This window comes from Mustela nivalis, assembly GCF_964662115.1.
Source record: "Mustela nivalis genome assembly, chromosome: 3".
Taxonomy (NCBI): Eukaryota; Metazoa; Chordata; class Mammalia; order Carnivora; family Mustelidae; genus Mustela; species Mustela nivalis.
This window is the reverse complement of record NC_139022.1, coordinates 61,899,722-61,921,876: the sequence shown is the minus strand read 5'-3', so window position 1 is coordinate 61,921,876 and position 22,155 is coordinate 61,899,722.

Sequence of the window (22,155 nt, the reverse complement as noted above, 5' to 3'; positions counted from 1 at the left end):
TCATGACCTGAGTCCAAGGCAGACACTTAACGACTGAGCCAGCGACCCAGGTGCCCCAATCACATGATTTTTTAAAAGAAAATTACTTTCTTTAATCATCAACAAGGGAGTCTTGGAACCCAAACACTCTTGTGTTAGATCAGGGAGAGAAAGGGTGGCTTTTATTAATTTTGAACTTTACATTTTTTAATTCAGTAGAGCTCCTCTCTTGGATTTTGAGCTGAAGCTGTACCATTATTTTTCCATAAAATGCACAGCGTCACTCTGTGGAAGAATGTTTTCCCCCCGTGGGAATAGAATTAGCAAAAAGTCTAAATGCCCCTCCCCCGCACTTCCCACCCACCCCCACACAGACCCAAAAATGGATTCAGTCTACCTTGGCTGACTGAGGCTATCAGGATCCTCAAGAGTTGAACCTGGCTGGAAAAGCCCCAGTGTATAGTATTCAGCACCAAAGAATGGACAGCGCCACACGCGGCGGCAGCCAGAGCTGCCCTTCCATTTGAATCTCAGAAACTGCTCTCTTTTTGCAGCTAACCGAGCTGTTTCTCATTTGATCTGTGTCTTTCCCCTCTTTTAAAAAAGGTGGGGGGTTGGGGATTGACTGCTGCTGGGAGGAACTGTGGTTACGTTCTTGATCGTGACTACTGGCGTCGAGCTCCCAGGAGCGTGTTGGACTCAACCCAAAAGTGAAATTGCGGAGGCTTAAAAGTCTTGTCTGTGAAGATTTTTCTTCTCTTCTCTTTTCTTTCTTCTTTTTCCCTCTTCCTTCTTTCCTTCCTTCCTTCCTTCCTTTCTTCTTCTTTTTTTTTTTTTTTTTTTTTTTAAGCTTCAAACCACCGGGGGGCGCAGACTATTATAGAGAAAGAAGGAGGCTAAGATTGGAAAAGAAGGCATAAGAGATTGGGGAGAAAGGAAGCGAGAGATATACAGGAAGCAAATAAGACTTGGTGGAGGATGAGACTGAGTAGTGCTAATTCTTCATTTGCTTTCATGTTTGCAGAAGTGTAGACTAGATTGATAATTTCTTTAAACATGAATCTTTTATTTTATTTTATTTATTTGACAGAGAAAGATCACAAGTAGGCAGAGAGACAGGCAGAGAGAGAGAAAGGGAAGCAGGCTCCCTGCTGAGCAGAGAGCCTTTGGGGCTCTATCGCTGGACCCTGTGATCATGACCCAAGCCAAAGGCAGAGGCTTCAACCCACTGAGCCACCCAGGCACCCCGAAACATGAATCTTCTTAACAAAAACAAATGTCACTGTTAATAAGCCACATGATCCCTGAGATGTTGTGGAATTGGTTGAGATTAACGGCTCTTCTGTTTGCTCTGTAAATTCGCATGTAAATTAGCATGTGTGAGTGTTGATGGCTGGATGAACTTTCATTTATTCCCATTCGTGTCTCAGCCTGAGTTGTGGCCTCAAGTTCTCTAGAGTGCTTCATTCTCACAGCAGACAGATGCTAACTGTGTGCTAGAAGACAAAAGAAGTTCATGGCACATATTTAATAACGGTAAGTATGGCTAGAGCAAGAATATATTTTCAAGTAAATCAGTTTGCAGAGTGTTGGCAATGAGTGTCTCATTAGTGAGGCGTTTGTGTTAAATGGAGCACTATACAAACCTGGAGTAAACGTTTGACTGATATGCCTAATAGGTTAAACTAAATTTTGACAGCAAAAGCAGAATATTCTCATCCAAACTATATATATAATCTCAGTAATTTATTTTGAAATTGTCTCAATTTATCTTATGGACTTTATTTGCCACAATTTCTGGGATACAGAAGAAATGAATGTTTGCCAAATCTGAAGATGCAAATAGACATAGAATTCATCTTTGTCATATCAAAGGCTAGCCCTATTCTACTATGTGCATCATAGTAATAACCTCCAGGCCCATCGGTGTAATATTTTGTACCATGAATTAAAGGAGCCAATTATCACCTTTAAGTTGGTTTGAATAGCACTGGAGTCATCTGATTAATTTATATAGAAAGCAGGATGATTTATAAACTGAAGAAAATTCTGTTTCTATTATGAATTATCACGTGAGTGTTATGCCTTTCATGACTGCTTCCAACTGCCAAGTGATAAGGTTAATCATTTATTAAGTTTTCTTGGAGAATAATAAAACCAAGGCTAGTATAAACAGCAAGTAAGAATATACTCAGAGATCTATAATCACCATATCTTTTTAGTATTAGAAAACAAGAATTTGGGGGCGCCTGGGTGGCTCAGTGGTTTAAGCCTCTGCCTTCAGCTCAGGTCATGATCTCAGGGCCCTGGGATGGAGCCCCGCATTGGGCTCTCTGCTCAGCAGGGAGCCTGCTTCCCCACCATCTCTCTGCCTGCCTCTCTGCCTACTTGTAATCTCTCTCTGTCAAATAAATAAATAAATAATCTTAAAAAAAAAAGAAAAAATTTTTAAACTTTTGTTACTATGAAATAAAATATGTACACTAAAGGGCACAAAATAATGTGTGCAATGATTTATCACAAAGTGAACACTATGTAACCATTCAGGTCAAGAAAAAGAACATTTCTAGCCCTCTGAACAATATCCTAATTCAGTTTCAAGCAGCATAGGAGGAGCAAGGAAATAACTTAGGTTTAACATTTATTTAGTTGTTATGTATACTTACTTGTTTCCTTTGAGTAACACTAACTGTATATTATGACAAGTTTGTAATTAATTAGCCTGTAAATTAAGTAAAAGATATTTGGTAAAAGAACATGTTATGGAACTAAATCTACCTATTTCAGTGTTTCCCAATATAGAAAATAACAATATTTGTATGACAAACTGGAGTAAACTAAAGTAGATTTGGAGGCAAATGTATGGGATTCTGTAGAATCATAATAATGTAATGATTCATTACATTACCTTCCAGGGATACAATTTTGTTAAAGAAATAAAATGGGATGTTTAAGGAAAGATATAAAAGTGAATGTAGATAACCTTAAATTTAGGAATATGAATATACTTCCATCAATATAGCATTTTTCTCAGTTTTTATGTTTGAAAGTTTATATATAACTTCTAATCAAAACACTTTATCAATGATCTTTTCAAATTTGTTCATGGCTGCTGTCAACAAGAAATTGTATTTGTACAAATAGGGAATAAAATTTTTGAAACAACTTTTACAACCATTAAAAATTTTTCAACATTTGATTTTAAATATAGCAATTCTTTTATTTCCTCTCCAAATTTACCATTGGAATTTCATGGGGATTCTGGATGTTTAAAATTTGCCTAAATTTTATATGTCAAGTATTACAAAATAATATTGAAATTCTAAATTAGAAAATACATGTCCTTTAAAGATGCTATCATGCATCAACATTGCCACAAATGGGTAAAAGTATTTAATGTACGGGAAGATACCTAAAGATACACCTACCAAGAACTCTTGGTTTTCTTTCTCATTATCTATTCTCCTATGGCCAAATTTTGGTGGGCATGTTATGCTAATTAAGCACTTCGAACATAAACTCCTTTAGCAAATCCACAGATCCTTTTCTCATGATGAAAAGGGACATGCTCGCAGCAAGTTGCTGAAGTAGTTATCAAGGCCATAGACACTCAGCTAGGTTGAGCTCACTGCCCTAAGGCCAGACCAATGAGTGATAATCACGATTGCCTAAATGCCAATCTAGTTGGGTCTTTTTCTCAGGAGCCCAGGATAAAGCTATATGCCTGGACTTTCCAATGGTTGAGAAGATAAATATCTTGAGGGACATCTGTAATTCCATTTGGAAAGCTCTGATCTACAGAAACGGAGATAAGAGAAAAATAAAGCAGCCTGTACACTGAAAGACTTTGAAGTGGATGGATAATTACGAAGGACTTTTGTTGAATAAACTAGACAGAGTTTTGATTTTGATATAGAATTGAATTATTAAAATTGAAGAAATAAGCGCTATTAATTCTAATTATTAAAAAACTATCAGTTGTTTCTAGTGAAAGTTAATAATTAAACGTAGTTATATACAAGATTGTTTATCAGCAATCTTTCTTTCGAACAGTTCTTTTATTTTTTTTAAAGATTTTTATTTTATTTATTTGACAGAGATCACAAGTAGGCAGAAAGGTAGTCAGGAGAGAGGCGGGAAAGCAGGCTCCCCGTTGAGCAGAGAGCCCGATGCGGGGCTCAATCCCAGGACCCTGGGATCATGACCTGAGCCGAAGGCAGAGGCTTTAACCCACTGAGCCACCCAGGTGCCCCTAGAACCGTTCTTTTAAAATGTGCATTTACTGACTGAGTTTTGGAGCATTCCTGCTTCCATTTCCAAGCATACTCCTACTTCCTTTATGCTCTCAAACACTGACATTTTCCTATGGAAAGTCCAAGATGTAACTGCTTTCTTGGTTCCTAAAGTGCATTTTTTTGACGAGAATTGTAAACTTTCAGTAGTGTAAAATGTTCTGAAAAATTATCGAGTTCCTCTGTTCTCAGAGTGCGGTCCACATACCAGCATGATAGGCATTGCTTTGGAGCTTGTTAGAAATTCCGTCTCTCGGCCCCCATCCCAGAACTTCTGAATCAGAATTTGCATTTTTAATAAGTCCTTGGTGATTCATATGCAATTAAATTCTGAGAAGCATTGATCTAGTTGAACACCCCCCACCCCGATATATGACATTCCTTGGGAATATTCCTGTCAAGAGCGAGGTAATTCATGGTCTCCCAAAACAGTCCTTTCTTTGGTTTGATCTGGCTCAAGTGATTACAGAGTCCTTCCTTGTAACGACATAAATCGTCCCTCATTACCTACTTCCAGTCAAGCATACTAATTTTGCCCTATAACACCACGCGGATAAGTCTCAATCTCTTTTATATATGACAGCTCTTCAGACTTTGAAGACAGATTATTATATCTTGCCTAACATTTTTCTACTCTAGGTTAAACACCCTCAGGGATTTTTGTTTTTGTTTTTTTTACCGATTTTGCATCCCAGTTGGTCTTCTCTGGATAGGATCTCTTTGTATGTACTTTTTGATACATGGCATGTGAAGTGTGATGTAGTACTGTTGGCTAAATCCATGCCGATTACAGCAAGAATCTCACCTCTTTTTGGAAACTATCCTTCTGCCACTAGAGCCTAAAATTGAGTGTGCTTTATTTTTTCTTACTGAACTTAGAGTCGACTAGGATCTTTATTCATAGTCACATGTGCTGCTGAGTCACATTTTCACCAGACTTGAACAATTTTTGTGTTTTTTGTTATCTGTATGTATGGGGCAGAGGTCTAAGCATAAGACTCATTTCAGCCTTTCAAGATATTTTGAATCTTCTTTTTGAAAAGATTTTATTTATTTATTGACACAGAGCGTACACACACAAGGAGGGGGAACAGCAGGCAGAGGGAGAGGAAGAAGCGGACTCCCCACTGAGCAGGGAGCCCCATGTGCAGGACTCAATTCCAGGACCCTGGAATCATGACCTGAGCTGAAGGCAGATGCTTAATTGACTGAGCCACCCAGGCACCCGGATATTTTGAATCTTGATTTCATCATCCAGTTATTCTCTCCTAGCTTTATGCTATATACAGATACAGTCAGTTTCCCATTGGTGTCTTCATTCAGGCTGTTAATAAAAAGATTTGCAGACAGGACAGAAGATAGAGCCACCAGAAACTTCCCTAAAAGTTAACTTACTTAATAATTATTATGCATTAGAGACAGTTACTAATTTACCTAATTAAAATATCAAAAGGCTAGCAGAAAGACCTTGTCACATGATAGGCTGGTCCATATATAGCAACTGCAGGACTAATTCTCACTGGCATTAGTACAACTTGCTCTATGTGATGCTAGGTGCCAGTGATCAATATTTATGTTGTGAGTCATAGAAGCCAAAATTTTAATAATTTGCTTTGAAATTAATGGTAGTCCACTGATCGAGTTCATGGAATTTTCCTTCTTTTTATTCTTGAAACTGAGACTTTTTGAGCATCTCCCCTCTTTCAGTACTGATCCTTATTCTGCTTTCTAATATTCCTCAGTGATCTCTGACACCAAGTTCAGGTGTCTCCCTATTTGAATGTATTAATTCTTGAATTGAAATTTACCCATATTACTTACCTCCTCCTCTTGAATCAGCTGCAAGTCGTAGTAGTATAACAGTATCACCTGGTACATACAACATTTTCATCTATCAAAACAAAAGTCATCTTGTTGGAATCAAAATTATTTTGGTTTTAAAAGAAAATAGGTGAATCCTAGCTGAAACTAGCGTAAGCAGGAAAAAAAGAGATATATCGGTTTGTGTAATGGAAGCTTGAAGAAAGAGCTGGCCAAGGACAGTATACCCAGAGACTTAAGCAGCATTAGCGAGTATCTCTCTCTTTCCTTCTTCCATTCTCTCTCTCTTTCTCTTCCTCATTTCTCAGTTTCTACATCTTTGTAGCTCTCATTTCTCAGGCTCTTCCGTAGGGTGAATACATGACTATTGGTGCTTCTGGGATCAGGTGCTTTCCAGTTGATAACACAAGGAGAAAAAGATCTCTTTTCTGTGCTCAATATAAAAATACCAGTAATTGTCGAAGCGATGATGGGAAGAGCCACAGTATATTAATAATATCCAAATTTATATTTTTTAGATAAAATAAAAATAATTTCACTTCCACATCATTTATGTTTATGACACTAACTAGTTTTTACTTTGCACATAAGGACACTGATTTCCGGGCTTGTTGATTGTATTTCTTGCTTGTCATATCTGGAATCAAGATTGGCCCACCCTTTCAACCACAATTACAGACAATTGTTTGAGGCCTGCTTTTCTTTGTCTGTTTACAATAGCTTCCGTGCAATCCTTCAAGGTTTGCATTTATTTAAACAATAAGCAGATTAATTCCAACATTCACATTCACAGGAGGGAGATGAGAAGCAAAGTTAAAGTGTTGGGTTCAGTCCATTGCTGCATATCTTTCAGCAGCCTGGCTAGAAAGAAAACCTAAAGAAGACCAGTCCGATGGATGCTGGGGGAGGGGAGACTTCAGCTGCTTCCCACCTTAGCACAGAGGACTCCATTCTCAGCTGCTCATCTCTCCTCTCCCCTCCCAGGCCTCTTTGACCACCACCTACTGGAAAGAAAACAAACCCATGAAAGCAAAATCAGTCCACAGCACATTACTTTAAAAATTCTAAATTGGTTTCTGACAAACTCAAAAGATATCTCATAAAAATCTAGAACTGTAAGTTTGGGATCCCTTACAACAACAGGAATTCCCATCATTCTCGCACAAGAAGACAAAGTATCAAATTCTGCAGTTACGTTTATCCTCCACTTTTTTTTCTTCTTATGCTCGAGTTCAGGTAACCTTAACTCTATCAAAAGTGGGAAAACAAAACACAGCAGAGGGAACCAAGTGTTTGAAGACAATATTCTCTTAAGCCTGACTTACTCCATTCAGTTATAGTATCTGCCCATCTCTGAATATTGGTGTTGGCCCCTTCCCCAGAGCTACCTGCAGACCTTTCCTGTACTGTTCAGACTTGGCCATGCCGAATCCCTATCATAACAGGAAAGAAGCAAAAGATCAGCTGGTCCATTATCTTAAGCAAACATGAATTAGCCAGGTCTGGGTTGTTACATCCCAGGAAGAAACTAACAGATGGCAAGAGTTCATTCCCAGGCCCTGAATTTAGGAAAGAGATGAGCCTGTGAGGGGCGGGGTGGGGGGAGCATGAAGGAGGTTAGCAAAGCAAAGAGGTCAATTTAAGGCCATTAAGATTCTTCTGACTCTGCAGTCCAGACTAATCAGGGATCTAGGGTGGGGCCACACCGACACAGGCAAGAATGTGGTGGTTTGGCCGTGGGAAAGCTGGGGACAAATGTTTTGTGGGGTACTCTGGCTGGCGATCTATTTTCTCTTCTCCTTGTGCTCTGTTGCTGGACACAGTAGAAGCAAGCGCTTTAATTTTATTTGCAAGGTTAGTTGAGAGTTCGCTGTAAAATTGGCATCATTTGATAAATCGGGCCCAAACTCTATCTGGATGGACATTATTTCAAAAAGCAGTAAGCACAGAAATGAGAGCAGACCTTGGAGCCAGACTGCCTGGGTTTGAATCTCAGTTCCGCCATTTAACAGCTGCGGATGTTTGCAGGTGTTTTGGAGCCTTCTTTGCTTCAGTTTCCTCATCTGTAAAGGCTACAATAGTAACTTTCTTGATGTCGTCATTATATATAACATACCTACAACGTTTTCCAGTGCAAATAAATAACAGTTATTGTTACTGAGAAAATAGCTCCCTGAAGACACCTGTTGGTTATAAGTGTTTTTTAAATGGAGAGAAGGTTGTGGGGTTGCGGTGGCACATGGAATAGGGAGATGATTTCAGAACTGAAGCCTGCCCATCTCCGGCAGCCCCTTCTCATATCTCCCTCCTCTTTTCCTGCTCACTAGTTTCCAGCATGCTCCTCTTGCTCTTTTATTTCTTTCTATCACAGTCTTGCATATTCTTGGCTGATTTTTCTCACAAGCCTGCTGAGAGAAGCAAGACAGATTTGATTAGCTCCAGTTCACTGAAATGCAGAAGAGTGAAGTCATTTCCCCACAGCTCCCACAGCCAACTTCGGGTAGCAGATCCTTCCCCTTCGAACTTTTGGCATTTGATTTCATGGTGGAAGATAAACAGTGACAGAGTTCAAGGTAATGGGAAGACCTAGAGACTTGCACCTTCGAAACACATTCTATAAAAATGGCACCTTTAAAAAAGCAGGATACTATGTCGACTCAATGTTGTCAAGTGTGCTGGAAAGGAATCGTGTAGAAGCGTGAGTCAGTCAGTGCGTTCGACGTTAAGAGTGGCCGTCAGCTGCTGCCTTCAGCTCAGGTCATGATCTCAGGGTCCTGGGATCGAGTCCCACATCGGGCTCTCTGCTCAGCAGGGAGCCCGCTTCCTTCTCTCTCTGCCTGCCTCTCTGCCTACTTGTGATCTCTCTCTGTCAAACAAATAAATAAAATCTTTAAAAAAAAAAAAAAAGAGTGGCCGTCAGACCTCGAGGCGCATAAAGTAAACAAAGGGAGCACCTTTAAAAACATGTACCCCTTCACCTTGTCCTCCTGATATTAGAGCCAGCCTCTGATTCTATCTGTGCGATTGAACACTCACACAATTCTTTCATTTTAATTTCCTTCGTGTGGGAATGTTTAGATCTGGCTCACACGAACTGTGATTACCGGAATATAACAGCAGGCATTTGTATGGTTCTTGATACTTTTCACACAAAGATTTCACAGCTACCTGCTTCTCACTCCACCATTTTTCACAAATGACCAAAGAAGTTGCAGACAGGGAGGCCACCAGAGTTTGCATAACTTTTCTGATAGAGCTGAAGCCACGATACAGGTCTGCAGTGCTCTGTCAGCAGACCTGGGATAGTTTGACTCGTCATAGTCTGAGCCATGGAGGGCAGAGGGTGTGAGTCCTCCGTCCCTTACTCACATTGTTAATTAGCATAATTTGCTTGCCCTGAGACTTCAGTGTCCTCCTCTGTGCAGTTGAGAAAATATTACCAAGACCTGTTCATGAGACCTCAAGGTGACTACCTCCTGTCAGTCACTGAGGACAGGGTTTGGCACAGGGTACGTGCTCAGTGAAGGCTGACCGTCATGATTACTGGTCTGTCTTCTCTTGTCACTTTGTTGGCTTCATATCAAAGAGTACTGCCCATGGTCTGAGATTAATCCCAGAAGCACTATGTCCCTGGATTTGTATTATATGAAAATATGATTGCCCTCTGTTGCTTTGGAAGGCTGGAAGCTTTAAAAAAATAAATGGGTTTGGGGCGCCTGGGTGGCTCAGTGGGTTAAGCCGCAGCCTTCGGCTCAGGTCATGATCTGCTCAGCAGGGAGCCTGCTTCCTCCTCTCTCTCTGCCTGCCTCTCTGCCTACTTGTGATCTCTCTCTGTCAAATAAATAAATAAAATCTTAAAATAAATAAATAAATAAATGAATAAATAAATGGGTTATTATTGGATGACATCCCTGCTATTAGTACCCAGCCTATAGTCAGCCAATAATTTTCAGCTTATAATGCATAAAACTCACCTGGAGAGCTTGTTTAAAATGCACATTCCGGGGCGCCTGGGTGGCTCAGTGGGTTAAGCTGCTGCCTTCAGCTCGGGTCGTGATCTCAGGGTCCTGGGATCAAGTCCCGCATCGGGCTCTCTGCTCGGCAGGGAGCCTGCTTCCCTCTCTCTCTCTGCCTGCCTCTCCATCTACTTGTGATTTCTCTCTGTCAAATAAATAAATAAAATCTTTAAAAAAAAAAATAAAATGCACATTCCTAAGCATCCCTCTTCTTATAGTGATTTGGGGGTAGTGTGGGCCCTAGGACTCTGCAGACTTTAGCAAATACCCTGAGAGGTCATGAGAAATATGTAAAAGTCCCTTAACTGGAGTTGGCCCAGCACTCCAACCCCACTCTTCCTCCTCTTCCTCCTCCTCCTCCCTGCCCTCCTCCTTTGTTGTGGTCCTGTCATCATAACCTCTTCAACCTCCTCTTCTTTCTTTCCTTTATTTTTTTTATTTATTTATTTTTTTTTTAGCATTTGAAATAGACTGCCTGAGGTTATTTTCCACTATTAGGCTAGCTCTATTATTATCTCTTTAGAGAAAATGCCACTGAACCTGGGGGGAAAAATACAGAGTAATTACTCAAAGGAAAAAATATATATATAACTTCCCTGGAAGCAATTAGAAAGACAATCATTAGATTGAAGTGATCATTTGCTCACATTTCACTGTGGGGTTCCAACCCTCTCACAAGGAGGAAAATAGCCCATGTTTGTGTCCAGAGCTTACTAATGTTAGACCCAAATGTAATGCCTTGACAATAAGTTTTAAAATCTTTCCTATAAAGAAGCATCACCAGATGTAGAATCCTTATTCATGCAACCCAACAAAAAAATCTTACATATATTAATCTTCCGCTTCAAGTCAGCCCAGCACTCCAAGGAAGACATATCAGCCCCCACTTCCTACCCCAAGCCCCACCTGCTTGCACCTGAGTGCTGGGAAACTAGAGGAGAGGGCCCAGGGCCAAATTTGAAACCACATAAACTAACAAAGTGTGGCCACCTATTTGGGCGTTATGGCTACAGCTTCCAAAAAAGTAGACATTTGGCAATAGCCAGCTTTTAAAGAAATATAAATAGCCAATGCCAAGCACAGGCTTCCAAGTTTTTTTTTAGCCTCAATTATAGATTCTATTATCAGTGGTTGTCAATTCTTACTGCACACTGGAATCATTTGAAGAGCTTTTAAGCAGCACTGCTGGCACATCCAGAGATTAAGATTGAATTGGTGTGGCATGGAGCCTTCTAGGTGGTTCCACTGAGCCCCAATGCATGCCTGTGAATTACGTGAATCAGATTTACTTGACAATTGCCTGCTCTCCACACCCCTCTGCAAGCTATAGATAATAGACATTAAGACTAGAAGTAAAATAAAGCAGAGAATTTTAAGAACATCTTAGTCCCCATTCCTGCATATTTTAGGGAAAGTGAAATATTAGGTCTAGGATTTCTCCCTAATTGTCTCAGTTCTCTCTTTTCTTTTGCTAGCATATACTTCATCTTGTCAAAAATAACTCTCAGCACCTAAAAACATACAGAACCTCACAGACATTCCAAATGAATCTTGACAATATATGGAATGAAGGTTTAAAAAGTTAAGTCTGTTGGTTAATAATTTCTCTTGACTGAATCACAGTAGTCCTGGGAGAAGCCAGAGGCATTGAGAGTTGATTCACACACATGCACACATGCACACAAGACGAGCTGGGAGATTTACATCAAGAGGGTATTCTTTGTATTCATCGGCAGGTCTGGGTTAGGCCTTTTCAGTTACCATCAAAAATAGGTACATCAAGGTCATGATTTGCCAATAAGCCTTATATAACAGATTTTTTTTCAATTTTGTTGTTGCCAGGCACAAAATTTGTTTAATTTAGAAAGAGTGCTAGTAGAGTTCTATTGCTTGCTTTTCTGTATTTTTTAAATACCTTTTAGAAATTAACTTCTTTTCTGATTTTATCTCATGCTCCAAAATCTACTGGTTTATATATTAAAAATTTTTTCTTTCCAATATTTTCATCAAATCATTATAATACCTAAACATTCTCTTTTCTGTCTCATTTATAATCCTTTTCTTTTTCTTGTTGTTTTTGGGAAGTTTTTCTTAATTTATATTCCATTCTTTCCACTGACTTTTTCATTTTCATTTTTGCCATTATATTGTTTATTTCCAAGAGATCTTTTTTGTCTGTTTGTCCTAGGAATATTCCTTTTTATTTGTCCCTGCTTTTCTCTTATGGTTGCAATATTTTTTGCCATGTCTTTGAGAATATTCATACCAGGTTTGGGGGCTAGGGTTTTGTTGTTTTTTTGAAGTTTTTTTCCCCCACTATGCTGCCCACCAAGTTATTTTTGTTTGTTTGTTTGATTTCGGCTCCTTCTGTCATAAAAAAGTCATTTCTCTGATCTCTGGTGATCCTTGGTTCCTGGGCCTTATTTAAGTATTAGGTAAGGGGAATGCCTGATTGGCTCAGTCATTTGGGTGGCTGTCTTCGGCTTGGGTCATGATCCCAAGAACCTGGGTTCAAGTCCTTCATTAGGCTTTCTGCTCAACAGGGAGTCTGCTTCTCCCTCTGTCTGCCTCTCCCCCAGCTTGTGCTCTTTTTCTCTGTCTCTCTCTCTCTCTCCCTGACAAATAATTAGATAAAGAGATAGATAAAGTCTTTAAAAGAAAAAAAATCAGGTAAGGAAAGGTCAATTAGAAGTCGGGATCATTTCAACAAAGACTGACAACAGCAGGCTTTGCTATAGAATGGGCTAGCCAACTAATTGAGTTGAGGGAATTTGGAAGTCAGGCTTTTTTTTTTTAATTAAATCTGTTTTTTTAATTAAATTTTTTATTTTTTTATAAACATATAATATGTTTTTATCCCCCGGGGTACAGGTATGTGGATCACCAGGTTTACACACTTCACAGCACTCACCATAGCACATACCCTCCCCAATGTCCATAACCCCACCCCCCTTCCCCCAATCCCCCTCCCCCGAAGAAGTCAGGTCTTTAAATCATTCCTCTTAGGTCAGTCACATCCTACAGAGAAGACTTGTTAACCTTCAGTCTGTAGGCAGAGGGGCTGGCTGCCAGGGGCGAGAGAAGCCTGGAGAACTCAGGATTCATTAGACCTCACTTAGTTCCTTATGAAACTTCCACCTTTAACTGTGACTGTGAATCCCTGGTGAATCCTGATTTTACTCTCTTCTTCCTCTGGGGAAGAAACCAGAAGGTTTCTTTGGCTATGGTAGCAAATGATTCGTTTCCCAGCAGTGGAGAGTGATGGGGGAACCAGAGGTCTCGCCGCTTCTAAAACAGACTTTCAAGTAATTCTTTTCATTTTAGCATTTGTTTTTGTTCCAGCTTCCAACATAAATTAGACTGTCAGAGATACAAGTTGTTACATATAATCTATGCAATCTCAAGGCAAAAACCTATAGTAAATACACAAAAGATAAGGAGAAAGGAATATAAATACACCACTGAAGAAAGTCATCAAAGCACAAAAGAAGAGAGCTAGAGAAAAAGAAAGGAACAGAAAGGAGCAACAAAAAAACAGCCAGTAAACAATGAACAAAATGGCAGTAAGTATGTATCTATCATTAATTACTTTAAATGTAAACAGGGCTCAAAAGGCATAGAGTGGTTGAATGGATTTAAAAAGATCATCTATATTGCTGCCTCTAAGAGACTTGCTTCAGGCGTTAGGAACACATACAGACTGAAAGTAAAGGGATGGAAAGAAGATATTCCATGCAGATGGAAACCAAAAGAAAACTGGAGTAGCTGTACTTAGACAAAATAGACTTTAAAACAAAGAGGAATAAGAGACCAAGATGGGTGTCACATAAAGATAAAAGGGTCAGTCCAACAAGAGGCTGTAACATTTTTAAATATTTACACATCCACCACTGGAATACCTAAATATATAAAGCAATATTAATGAATTTAGAAGGAGAAATAAATAGAAATACAGTAATAATGGAGGATTTTAATATCCCACTTACATCAATAGATAAATTATCCAGACAGAAAATCAACAAGGAAACACCAACCTTAAATGACACATTAGACCAGAAAGACTTAATAGATCTATGCAGAACATTACGTCTAAAAGCAACAGAAAACACATTCTTCTCAAGTGTACATGGAACATTTTCAGAGTATCACATACTGGGCCACAAAACAAGACTCAAAAAGTTTAAGAGGACTGAAATCACATCAAGCATCTTTTTTTTACCACAATTGTATGAAATCCAAAAATAATTATATGGAGGCCCCTGGGAGGCTCAGTCTGTTGGGAGATCAACTCTTCATTTCAGCTCAGGTCATGATCACAGGATTATGGGATTGAGCCCCATGTTGGGCATGTGAGTCTGCTTAGGATTCTTTCTCTCTGCCTCTACCTATCCCCTGCTTGCATGCTCGCTCGCTCTCTCTCTCTGTCTATCTCTCGCTCTCACAAAATACATAAATAAATAAAATCCTTGAAAGAAAAAATTAATTATATGAACAAAAGTGGAAAATTCACAAATATGTGAAGATTAAACAATGTTACTAAAAAAAAAAGTGAGTCAAAGAAGAAACCAAAAGAGAAATCAAAAATATCTTGATAGAAATACAAAAATGGAAATATAACATATCAAAATTTGTGGAGGGGTGCCTGGGTGGCTCAGTGGGTTAAAGCCTCTGCCTTTGGCTCAGGTCATGATCCTCGGGTCCTGAGATCGAGCCCCGAATTGGGCTCTCTGCTCAGCAGGGAGCCTGCTTCCTCCTCTCTCTCTGCCTGCCTCTCTGCCTACTTGTGATCTCTGTCAAATACATAAATAAAATCTTTTTTAAAAAATTTGTGGAATGCAGGGAAAGGTAGTTCTAAGGGGGGAGTTTGTAGCAATAAATACCTACCTGAACAAACAACAAAAGTCCCAAATAAACAAGCCAACTTTATAGCTAAAGGAACTAGGAAAAGAAAAACAAAGCAAAACAAAAAAAGCAAAGCTCAAAGTTAGTAAAAGGAAGGAAATAAAAAGATTAGAATGGAAATAAATGAAATAAACTTCAAAAAAAAAAGATCAATGAAACTAAGAACTGGCTCTTTGGACAAATAAATAAAATTGATAAATCTTTAGTCAGACTCACCAAGAAGAAAAAAAAAGACCATGATAAATGAAATCAGTAATAAAAGGTGAGACATTACAACTGATACCACAAAAAATACAAAGGATCATAATACTACTATGAAAAATTATATGCCAACAAATTGAATAACCTAGAAGAAATGGATAAATTCCTGGAAACATATAATCTTCTAAGACTAAATTATAATGAAATACACAAAAATGAATAGACTGATTACTAGTAGGGAGATTGAATCCATAATTAAAAACCTCCTAACAAAAGAAGTCCAGGACCAGATGACTTCACTGGTAAATTCTACAAAGCTTTCAAAGAATAATTAGTACCAGTCTTTCTTATGTTCTTCCAAACAATAGAATCAAAGAGAACTCTTTCAAACTCATTTTAGGAAACCAGAATGATCTTGATATCCATACCAGATAAAGACATCATAAGAAAAGAAAATTATAGGTGAATATACATGCTGAACAAAGATGCAAAAATCCTCAACAAGATAATAACAACTCAAATTTAATAATACATTAAAAAGGTTATACACCAGGGACGCCTGGGTGGCTCAGTTGGTTAAGCGGCTGCCTTCAGATTAGTCATGATCCCAGCGTCCTGAGATTGAGTCCCACACGGGGCTCCTTGCTCAACAGGGAGTCTGCTTCTCCCTCTGCCTCTGCCTGCCACTCTGCCTGTGCTCACTCTCTCTGACAAATAAATAAATAAAATATCTTAAAAATTATTTATTTATTTAAGTAAATAAATAAATAAATATTTATTTAATAAATAGGGGTGCGACATTTAAAACATTTAAATCTTTAAAAAAGGTTTTTTAAAATTTATTTAAATTTTATTTATTCCAGTGATGCAACGTTCACAAATCAGTCAATGTGATATGCCATATTAACAACATTCAAGATATAAATCATGCGGTCATCTCAACAGATGCAGAAAAAACATTTGATAAAAATCAACACCCATTTATGATAAAATCTCTAAACAAAGTTGGTATAGAGGGAAACACCAATACCTTGACGTATTGTTGAGGAAATACATAAGAAAAAAAGTCATATATGACAAAGCCATAGCTAATATCATTCTCAATCGTGAAAAGCTGGAAGGCTTTCATCTAAGATCAGGAAAACACAAGTATACCTACTCTCACCACTTTATTTCAACATGGTATTGGAAACATGGTATTGGAAGTTCAAGCGAGAGCCTCCCTCTCTTAGGGAAGGAACGCAGGGAGGGAGAGAGAGGAGAGGAAAGGGAAGGAAGGAGGAAGGAAGAAAGAAAGGGAGAGAGAGAACAGGCATTATATTGGAAAGGAAGAAGTTAAATTATTATTGTTTAAAGAAATTGATTATAATAACAATAGAAAACCCTTAAGACTCCATTAAAAACCCTTAGGACTAAAAAATGAATCCAGTAAAATTGATACAAAATCAATACACAAAAATCTGTTGCATTTCTATACACCAATAATAAACTCTCAGAAAGAGAAATCAAGAAAACAATTCCATTTACAATTGCATCAAAAAGAATAAAATACTTGAGAATAAACTTAACTGAGGAGATGAAAGACTTGTCTATTGAAAACTACAAGACATTAATGAAAGAAACTGAAGAAGACCTAAATACATGGAAACATGTGCCATGCCCATGGATCAAAAGAATAAAGATTGTTAAAATGTCCCTACTGCCCAAAGCAATCTGTAAATTCAATGCAATCCCTATCAAATTTCTGTTGCAATTTTTCAAGGAAATTAAATAATCCTAAAATTTGTACGGTATCATCAAAAAAGCCCAAATAGCTATAGCAATCCTGAGAAAGAAAAACAGCACTGGAGGCATCACACATCCTGACTTCACACTATATTACAAAGCTATAGTAGTTAAAACAGCATGGTATTGAAATAAAGACAGAAAAAAGGTTAATGGAACAGAATAGAGAGACAGGAATAAACACATACACATATGGTCAATTAATTTACAACACAAGAGTCAAGAATATACAATGGAGAAAGGACAATCTCTCAATAAATGGTGTTGGAGAAGCTGAGCAGTCACATGCAAAAGAATGAAACCTAACCACTGTCTTATACCATACACAAAAAATTAACTCAAAAGGAATTAAAGGCTTCTTCCTTCTAGCTGTAAAATTCTTTCATTTTGTATAGTTCCTCAGAACCCTTTTCTGTTAGATACTTTTCATGCTCGATACATGAATCATTGAATAAAGCCAATATCATCTTTTAAAAAATAAAGGATTAAGGACTTGAATGTAAAACCTGAAACCTTAAAATTCCTGAAAAAAACATAGGCAAAAATCTCCTTGACATGAATCTTAGTCAAATTTTTTGAATTTGACAGCAAAAGCAATATTAATAAAGATAAATAAGTGGACCATACCATACAAAAACCTTCTGCATGGCAAAGGAAACCATTAACAAAATGAAAAGGCAACTTGCAGAATGGGAAAAGATATTTGCAAATCATATATCTGATAAAGGGCTTATATCCAAAATATATAAAGAACTAATACAATTCAATAGTAAAACCAAACAGCAACAACAATTAAAAGTAATCTGATTAAAAAATGGGCAGAGAATTCAAAGAGACATTTTTCCAAAGGAGACACACAGATGGCCAACAGGTATATGAAAAATTGCTCAACATAATTAATTATCAAAGAAATGCAAATCAAACCCACAATGAAAGACTGCTTCATACCTGTTAGGATGGCTGTTATCAAACAAGCAACAAATAACAAGTATTGGCAAGAATGTGGAAAAAAAGGGAACCCTCATGCACTGTTCATTGGAATCTAAATTGATGCAACCACTGTGAAAATTTCCTCAAAAAATTAAATATAGAACCGTATGATCTAGCAATTCTACTTCTGGGTATTTAATCAAAGAAAATGAAAATACTAACTTGAAAAGATACATGAATCCCCATGTTTGTTGTAGCATTATTTACAATAACATTATTTATAATTATTTACAATTTACATATTGTAATAATGGGCACAATAATCTAAGTGCCCATCAATGGGTGAATGGAGAAAGAAATTGTAGTATATATACTGTGGAATATTATTTAGCCATAAAGAATAATGGAATCTTGCTAGTGTGTCAACATGGATGGACCTTGAGGACACTGTGCTAAGTAAAATAAGTCTGAGAATTATAAGACCGTACAATCTCTCTCATACGTGGATTCTGAAAACAAAACAGCAACAAAAACACGCTAAAAGATACAGAGAACAGTTTGGTGGTTGGCAGAGGTACGGGCGGAGGGTAGGAGAAACAGGTGAAAGGGGTCCAAAGGTTAAAAAGGAAAAATTAATAAATAAATATGTTGCATTACTAATCAACAACAACAAAAAACAAAACAGAGAGAGTCTTAAACTGACTCAAGTTGTCATGTGTAAAAGCAACCGATTTCCAGTTGTGTAGGAACACATATACAACCACCTTGAAAAAAAAAAAAGTGAGGGGCACCTGGGTGGCTTAATGGGTTGGGTGTCTGCCTCAGCTTAGGTCATGATCTCAGGGTCATGGGATCAAGCCCCACATTGGGCTCCCTGCCCAGTGTGGAGCCTGCTATTGCCTCTCTGTCTGTCTTCCCCCCATTCCGCTCATGCTTATGTTTACTCTCCCTCTCTCTCTCTCAAATAAATAATTTTTTTTTTTTAAGTGCAAAAAGAGCCTGGATCATCTGCTCTTGGTACCATATCAGGCAAGTATGGTCCAGTACATATTGAAGTAGGTACATTCGTAACAATTGTTCAGGGGCCTGAGGTGGATTTGGAGGTGATGAAAGTGAAACAATTAAGGCTCAGTCAAGTGTAATCCCTTGAGTCTGAGGTGATTCCACACCCATGCTGGCTGCCTATTCTCTTTACAACCTGACTCTTCCACTGGGCTCTTCATTCACACAGCTTTTCCCTCATTAGCAAAAACCAGCTCTTTTAGAGCTATTCTTTAAAATAAATTCCATTTTCTTAGGTCTGCTAAACTATCTGTTTTTCTGCTTCCACAATTTTCTTGCTATTGCTTCCACTTCTGTTTTCCCTGTGCTTGAGTTTATGTTTTTAAGAAATCCCTTCACCGTAGTTTTTGAGAGCTTTTGGGAAGGAGTAAGTATAGGCATAAAAATTTAATCCGGGGGCACCTGGGTGTCTCAGTGAGTTGAAGCATCTGCCTTCGGCTTAGGTCATGATCCCAGAGTCCTGTGATCGAGCCCCACATCGGGCTCTCTGCTCAGCAGGGAGCCTGCTTCCCCCTCTCTCTCTGCCTTCCTCTCTGCCTACTTGTGATCTCTGTCAAATAAATAAATAAAATCTTAAAAAAAATTTTAATCCACTTCCTTTACTTGGAAGTATGATAGCCAAATAAGTCGGCACAATCTAAATGACCCCCAATATCTGATTGGTTAAATAAACCATAGGGCACTCAAATAATAGAAAACTTTTCAATCATTAAAAATTATGCCAATGAATACTGTTATTGACCTGGAAACATATTGATTTCCTCGTGAAAAGTCGCAGGTTAATAACATTAATCATAGTAGCTAACAAAGCACTTTCTCCATCCTCACCATTCTGCTAAGGACCATAATGGAGTTTTCCATGTAATTTCTCTCTCGCACACACACAAAATTCTGTGAAGAAGCTACTATTTTATCCATTTTATAGGTGAGGAAACTGAGGCTCAGAGAGATTAAGAAATTTGCTCAAGGTCACAACATCTTTGGTCCAGATTTGAGGAAACTAAAACTGGGCTCAAAAATGACAGAAATAGAACTCAGGCACCAGTACGTTCTATCCACAAGCTACCCCATACATCAAAACAGTATAAGAACAATATTGACAAGGATCCCTCTGATCAAGCATAGCCTCTAGTGTTCCTTTTCTTCCTCCAGGGACAGAGCAGTGGTCAGCAGCTTGAGAAGGTGAGAAACCTGACAAGTCCAAGGGGCCCAGGGCAAAGAGTGGTCAGTCAGTCTTGGTTTCTTTCCTGTGCTTAGGCTGTTTCATTGCCCCAAAACATTTCATTCTATCATATAAAGTAAAAATTCTGTAATTTAGTATTCCTGACGTCTGCCTTTGTCCAGGTTCTGGGTCCAGAGATGCTTTTTGTGAGACACTTATGTGATTTACTTTATTTTACAACTGAATTATGGGAATCTTCCATGTATACGCATTTAGTACACATCACTGGCTCTCCTTGAGGGGTGCCTTGGGGTATTAGACACAGTATTACCAGTTTCTCTGTTCCTCTAGATTGTCTTCTCTAGGGGCACCTGGGTGGCTCAGTGGGTTAAAGCCTCTGCCTTCAGCTCAGGTCATGATCCCAGGGTCCTGGGATCGAGCTCCACATCAGACTCTCTGCTCAGCAGGGAGCCCGCTTCCCCCTACTCTCTCTGCCTCCCTGCCTACTTGTGATCTCTGTCTGTCAAATAAATAAATAAATATATTTTTAAAAAATAAATAAATAAAGTTTAGGGGGACCTAGATGGTTTAGCTGGTAGACTGCGCGATTCTTTATCTCGAGGTTGGAGTTTGAGCTCCACGTTGGGCATAAAGATTACTTAAGAAGTTAAAAAAAATAATAAAATAAAATAAAATTTAAACCTCACTGCAGAAAAGGTAATCAATGAAGTCAAGGGTATTGATATTCAAGATTCAGTTTCTTTTGATCTGCAGGAGGCCAAGCTCCCTAGGAAGTAAGGCCTAAAGTTTGTACCATAAAAAGTAGAATGGAAAGAAAATAGGTGAAGAGTCCCAGTGTCCTGTTCTGGAGACTAGATGAAGTTTGCCTAGACTAGGGGAACATGTCACCCGGAAGAAAGAGCAACAGCAGTATATGGACGTGGGACTTCAACTCGGGTGACTGAGATTCCTGTCATTTGGGGGATTTGAGAGTAGAGTCAGCATTCTAATATCTAACAACCAGAAGAGCACAAATATTAGCCAATTAGAAGATATGCCCAGTCAATCCAAATGGTCATTCAGGTGCATGTTGGCTGAATAACAGACCTGAACAGAGGTCTGGACAGACCTGGGCATGACCGGGAAAAATATCTGATTCCTATTTGAGAATTCAGGGTGGTGGCATCCTTGTACATGATTTTACAGGACAGTGAGGAGAGAAGAAAAAAATAAAGTGAGCCAAGGCATAAGAAAACACGAGATACCTCGGAGTTTCTCTTGGACTTCTATTTAATATGGTGACGGCTGAACGTGCAGCCCCCAGGGGGTTGGAAGTAGTAGATAGCACCAGAGACTCTAAGAAACTTGAACTCCTGTAGAAGACAGTAGAAGAGGTAGTGGGCATAAGGAGATGAGGCAATTTAAATAACAGCTGATGCCAGCAGAAAGCAAAGAACACCTCTTGGCCATATACACTCAACACACACGCACACCTACATCGGCACAAGCCCTCTCTGAAATTTGAATGGTATTTAGGGAAGAAAATGAATGGCAGAATCTTATACATTGCCTGAGTTTGAAATTTTAAAAAACTAAGCAATAATTTTACTGAGGTTACTTGGTAACATGTAATCAAGTTTTCTGCTTTTAAAAGGATATGTGGGTTTATGATGGAACTTACATTATTTTTTTTGTTAAATAAAGTGTATTTTATCTATGGAGTGCCTACTCAGGGATGTGTGCATGTGTGTGTGTGTATGTGTGTGTGTGCACACATGTATATGAAACCTAGATGTCAGCTCAGGTATCTTGTCCTTTGAGATTCTAATTCAAGTGGCTCAAATGCTGACCATTGTGTGGTGAGGTCCCATAACCTTTACAATCTCTCCAAAAAACATTCAACAAGAAGTAGAACACCTGTGGAAAGAACCAAGGTGCCCTTCAACGGATGAATGGATAAGGAAGATGTGGTCCATATACACTATGCAGTATTATGCCTCCATCA